Below are 6,391 nucleotides of genomic sequence, written 5' to 3' on the forward strand. Positions count from 1 at the left end.
GTACGGTGGTTAAGTAGCTGGAATAGATCTGATTTGTACTGGGTAACACATCACCATTACACCTTTCAGTGCAATTACTTCATAAGACCATAGTTCTAAACAATTCCCTGTTATCTCAGCTGGTTGCCTTGTACCTTCTGTGAGATCCTGGATGCAAATTTGTTGTCTCAATTGTAAAGCTGGCAAGTCTATACCTATTGTGCTCATTTTAAAATCATACTACAGTCAGGTCTGTTGTTCTTAGCTCAGATCGAGCCAGACTTTCCCTCACCGCGAGTATCTACTGTTGCCTTATTTGGAAACAGGTCATGTGCAGCCCACACCACCAGAGATGGGACACCTGGGGAGGGCTCTGATGGCCTATCAAACAGTCATCAACCGGACCATTGCCTGCTGGGACCCCCCTCCCGAGGCCTCATTGTCCGGAAGCCAGAGAAGTTTCTGGAAAAGCAAGTGGAGGGGGGATAAAAGTAGGCATCTCTGAGACACCAGTGGTAAAAGGAACAGAGCAAGAGGAAGAAGCAAAAGAATCAAAAGAGCAAGCAGAACAAGCAAAAGAGCAGAAGACAAGCAGAAGAGAAGCAGAAGACAAGCAAAGACTCGAAGCAAAGACTTGAAGCATTGACTCGGTGTGCAAGTTGACTCTTACCAGACCAGAAGGAAGCAAGCAAGCAAGAAACAGCCAGCGAGACTCACCTTTGCAAAGAGGAACCAGAGGGATCTACAACTTACCAAGCCACCTTTGCGGGTAGTATAGTCGAATCTTGGGTGTTTTTTGTATGTGTGGTGTGTAATTTACAGGTTAACTATATTTAATAAAGTGTGTTGCATTATATCCTTACTTTGTTCTACTCATAAATAAAGATATCTGGGTAAACTTTAATTAAGGAGCTGTAATTATCTGAATTGGACAGATACGACACTGTATTTTTATCATGCTTCTTGGTCATCTCTTGTAGTTTTAAAAGTTACTCACTAGTTTCTGAGAGAGTAGAATGGGTAAGAGAAGGCAAATTGGTACACATTGGTCTGTCAAACATGAGCTCTGCCTGTGATGGAATAGTTGCACTTAAAGGTGTTGAACTCAGATGTAGCATTACAATGTGTAGATCTTGCTTGGTCTGTCTACATTTGAGAATTAGGGATTTCACTGTTACTCATTAATTCAGCTCGGCCATATGATATAAGCTAGGGAGCAGGAGAAATAGTGTGATTGATATTCCACTTCTCACACATATCCTGAGATGGCTTACCAATAAATTGTGAGCTGTTATCTGTAAACGTCTGTCTAGGTACACCAAATGAACTGAAAATAGCACTCTTTCATAGATTTTTCATTTTCATAGATTTTGCAGTGCAGAAGGAGGCCATTCGGCCCATCGAGTCTGCACCGGCTCTTGGAAAGAGCACCCGACCCAAGGTCAACATCTCCACCCCATCCCCATAACCCAGTAACCCCACCCAACACTAAGGGCAATTTTGGACACTAAGGGCAATTTATCATGGCCAATCCACCTAACCTGCACATCTTTGGACCGTGGGAGGAAACCGGAGCAGCCGGAGGAAACCCATGCACACACGGGGAGGATGTGCAGACTCCGCACAGACAGTGACCCAAGCCAGAATCGAACCTGGGACCCTGGAGCTGTGAAGCGATTGTGCTATCCACAATGCTACAGTTTCGATCAATGTATTGTGAAATTGCCAAATAATGGGGCACTTGTGCATTAGTCAACCATGACAATGAAGTCAGTGCCGTGGATATGAAAGAGGCTGGATGAGATTTTAAACTCCGGATGTGTCGGAACTTCATGTGGAACCAATGGTTCTTTGTGCTGACTTGGCATATTCTAATGACATTCCTTTGCACTTCTTGATGATGACTTTAATGTCATATCCCATACCCGGCCAACAGACTGTCTCTCTTGTGAGTATTCTCATCTGATCTATGCCCATGTGCAAGTGATGAAGTTGTTGAAGAATATCAGATCACAAAGATTCTGGTATGCTGACCTGTCTGCCTTTAAAATAACTCCCTGGGAGACGCCTAGTTTGTTCCAAAAAGCCAGAAATTGTCTCCCGTGTTTGTGAACCATGCTGGATTGAAACAGACCATCCTTCGGTGATAATTTTCCAGTTTCAGTATGGTAGTTTATTTTTCCATTTTTTCTTGTAACTGCTGGCATCTGTATTGTGCAAAATGTATCAGATCAATTTGGAGAACATCGTCAAGTTCGATGTCACTGATATCAACTCATAGATATAAGGATATATGTTCTGTTTTTAACTGTGTTAGGCAATCTTCTAACTGTATTCAATGTGTCAATCAATTTGCTTGGCTTGTAACTAATCTCATAGTCGTAACCTTGAATCTTTTTTGTTTTGAAAATATTTTATTGAGGCATTTATAATTTTAACAATTTTACACATCAAATTTCAACAAAAAGAAAAGCACAGCAATATAACCAACAATCACCCACTCCCACCCCCACTACCCCAGGCACAGATCCCAGCCAACATGGCTTACACAAACAATGTCACCTTCCCCAACCACTCCTCCATTGGTTCTATCATTATTCATCTCTCCCATGCCTGCCTCCCCTTCCCCCCCCCCCCTCCTTCCCGCTGCTGACAGCTTAATTCTTCTCAAAGAAGTCGATGAACGGCTGCCACCTCCGAGCACACCCCTGCAATGAACCCCTCAAGGCAAATTTAATTTTCTCGAATCTGAGATACCCCACCATGTTGCTAACCCACACCACCGACTTCAGGGGCTCTGAGTCTCTCCACCCTAGTAAGATCCGTCTCCGGGCCACCAGGGAGGCAAAGGCCAGGACGTCGGCCTTTCTCACCCCCTGGGCTCCCAGGACTTCTGACACACCAAAGATCGCCACCTCTGGGCTTGGGACCACCCCTACTTTTAAGACATCTGACATGACGCCAGCAAACCCCTGCCAGAAACCCCTCAGCCTCGGACATGCCCAAAACATATGGACATGGTTTGCAGGACCCCCTGCACAGCACCCACACCTACCATCCACCTCAAAGAACCTGTTCATCCGGGCCACATATGTGTGCCTTGTGGACCAGCTTCCACATCTGTGGAAACATGTCTTTTAGAAGTCACAGAGTTGCTAATTTGACATTTGCCCCAGCAATCTTAGCCAATAATGAGTCAACCTCATTAGGTTATTACAAAAACATAAGATTTTTAGTGATACACTGGAACGCGCTATATTAACTGAACACGATGTACACGTAGGTGACTCTAACCCAATAAAATGGCATCCATAGCGACTGAACCCACAACAATTAGCTTAGAAGCAGAAATCCAATACATGTTGGAGGATTGTTTAATTGAGTCGAGTAAGAGTAGCTGGAGTTCGCCGGGCATGTCAACACCTATGTCGATGGGACAACCCACTTCTACATAGGCTATCAGAAGATCAATGCTATCACCAAGACGGATTTGTGTCCAATTCCCAGGATGGAGGATCGTATCAATATGGTTGGCAGTGCGTCATGCCTTTCAAAAATTGATTTGTTAAAGTGGTGTTGGCAGGTTCCTTTGACGGCCAAGGCTGAAGAATCTGCCTTTGTGGCTCCGAGGAGATTGTATCAGTGTAAAGTGTTGCCATTCCGGTTTTAAAATACACCAGCTACATTTCAATAACTCATACATCAAGTAGTGGCTAGGGTGCCTACCTGCATGGTCCATTTGGACAACTGATGGCTTACAGTTACACGTGGAAGGAGCATGTCAGACAATTGGAGGAGTCGTTTAAACAACTGCAGTTGGCCGATTTAGTCATCAATTTAGGTAAAAGTGCGCTTTCCAAATCAAAAGCGACCTATCTAGGGCACATTGTGGGACTGAGGTGAGTGATACCCAGAACAGCCAATGTCGGCACTACTAGATTTCCTTATTCCCAAAACAAAATGGGGCATTATGAGGTTCGTAGGCATGTGCGGGTCCGATAGAAAATTTGTACCTAACTTTAGTGCTATTATACCTTTGACTAATGTATGGCGGAAACAAGCAAATATGATACAATCCTCAGAATGCCAAACAGCTTTTCAGAAATTGAGGGCTATCTTGGTAAATGAACCAGTGTTGGCCGCCTCTGATTTTTCCAAACCCTTTTAAATGGCCATGGTTGCTAGCGACCTGGGAGTGGGGGCAGTGTTACTACAGGATGATGAGTGAGGTATAGAGAGGCCAGTGAAATACCTTTCAAAGAAATAGGTCTGTGCCAAAGGAAGCACTCTGACTACGACTGAGAAGGAAGCCTAAGCATTGCTGCTAACCCTTCAGCATTTTGAAGTTGATGGCTGGCAAGATAATAAGCAAATCCTGACCTATACTGACCATAACCCGCTTGCGTTTATGGAAAAATGTAAAACTCAGAATGGAAGATTGTTCCATTGGAATTTATTATTGCAAACTTCTAACATATAATTGTGCATGTTTCTGGAAAGGACAATTTATTACAGATGTATTGTCATGGGTTAAAGTGCTGATAAGTGGCAGATATAAGAATTAGGGGGAAATTATGAAGTGGGAAAGGAAGCATCAGTGTTCAATAATGGGGGCGTAATTCTCTGATAATGGGGCTATATCCCCATGCCCGCAAGAAAACGGGTGCGAATCACTCTGGACTTTCTCCAAGAAAGTCCAGAGTGCTTCTCTATTTAGAAGGGGGCTAGCAGGACCTGGGTGTAGTCCTCGCAGCTCCGGCTGCCGATACGGGGCCCTGCACTTCCGGCGGCGGGTCCGCGCAACATGGCAGACCCACACAGCGGGCCGGCCCTGACAATATAGGTCCCCCAAGATCGCGTCCACCCGCTGATCGGTGGTCCCCGATCACGAACCTGGCCATCCTGGAGCCCACCCCCCCCCCCCCCAGTGATGGATCCCCCCGCCCCCCACCAGGGAAGCCGCGGACCGAATCCGCAGCTGCCACTCCAAGCTCCCGTTGGGTGGAACCATGAGTGAGCAACGCCGGCAGGAAGTCGGCCAGTTGTCGACAGAGAATCCCCGCGGGGGGCTCTTTCAATGGGCGCCCCATTCTCCACCCCTGCGCCGAGCGCGATTGCAGCGCGGAGGCTCAGAGAATCCCAGCCAGGGACTTTGTCGAAGTTGATTCTTGGATAGGATGTGTGGGCAGTCTGGGTCGTGTTAACGTTGAAAAAGAGGAGATATTGGGTCTTTTAAAAAATATCAAGGTAGATAAGTCTCCTGGGCAGGATGAGATTTATCCCAGAATACTGAGGGAAGCAAGGGAGGAAATTGCTGGGTCCTTGACTGACATCTTTGTATCCTCATCAGCGACAGGTGAGATCCCAGAGGACTGGAGAATAGCTAATGTGGTACCGCTGTTTATGAAAGGGAGCTGGGATAATCCTGGAAATTATAGGCCGGTGAGCCTCACGTCGGTAAATTATTGGTGAGAATTCTCAGGGACAGGATTTATACCCATTTGGAATCAAATGGACTCTTTAGTGACAGACAGCATGGTTTTGTGAAGGGGAGGTCGTGCCTCACTAACTTGATTGGGTTTTTTGAGGAGGTGACAAAGATGATTGATGAGGGGGTTGGTGGATGTTGTTTACATGGACTTTAGTAAAGCCGTTGACAAGGTGCCTCATGGCCGGCTGGTACAAAAGGTGAAGTCACAAGAGATCAGAGGTGAAGTGGTAAGATGGATACAGAACTGGCTCGGTCACAGTAGGCAAAGGGTAGCAGTAGAAGGGTATTTTTCTCAATGGAAACTTGTGACTAGTGGCGTTCCACATGGATCGGTGCTTGGCCTCTGTTGTCTGTGGTGTACATAATCAATTTGGAGGAAAATGTAGACGGTCTGATTAGTAAGCTTGAGGATGATACCAAAGTTGGTGGAGTGGCAGATACTGTTGAGAATTCTCAGAAGATACTGCAGGCCATAGATAGTTTAGAGGCTGGGCAGAGAAATGGCAAATGGAGTTTAATCCAGGCAAATGTGAGTTTGGCATTTTGGTAGGTCTAACATTGAGGTGAAATATACCGTAAATGGTAAAACCTTTAGGAATGTAGAAATCGAGGGCAGCACGGTGGCGCAATGGGTTAGCACTGCGGCGTCAAGGTCCCAGGTTTGATCCCGGCTCTGGGTCACTGTCCATGTGGAGTTTGCACATCCTCCCCATGTTTATGTGGGTTTCGCCCCCATAACCCAAAATTGTGCAAGCTAGGTGGACTGGCCTCGCTAAATTGCCCCTTAATTGGAAAAAATGAATTGGGTACTCTAAATTTAAAAAAAGGAATATAGAAAATCAGAGAAATCTAGGCATGCAGGTCCACAGATTTTTGAAGGTGGCAAGACAAGTGGAAAAGGTAGTCAAGAAAGCATACAGA

This window comes from Scyliorhinus canicula, chromosome 1 (genome assembly GCF_902713615.1).
Source record: "Scyliorhinus canicula chromosome 1, sScyCan1.1, whole genome shotgun sequence".
Lineage (NCBI taxonomy): Eukaryota > Metazoa > Chordata > Chondrichthyes > Carcharhiniformes > Scyliorhinidae > Scyliorhinus > Scyliorhinus canicula.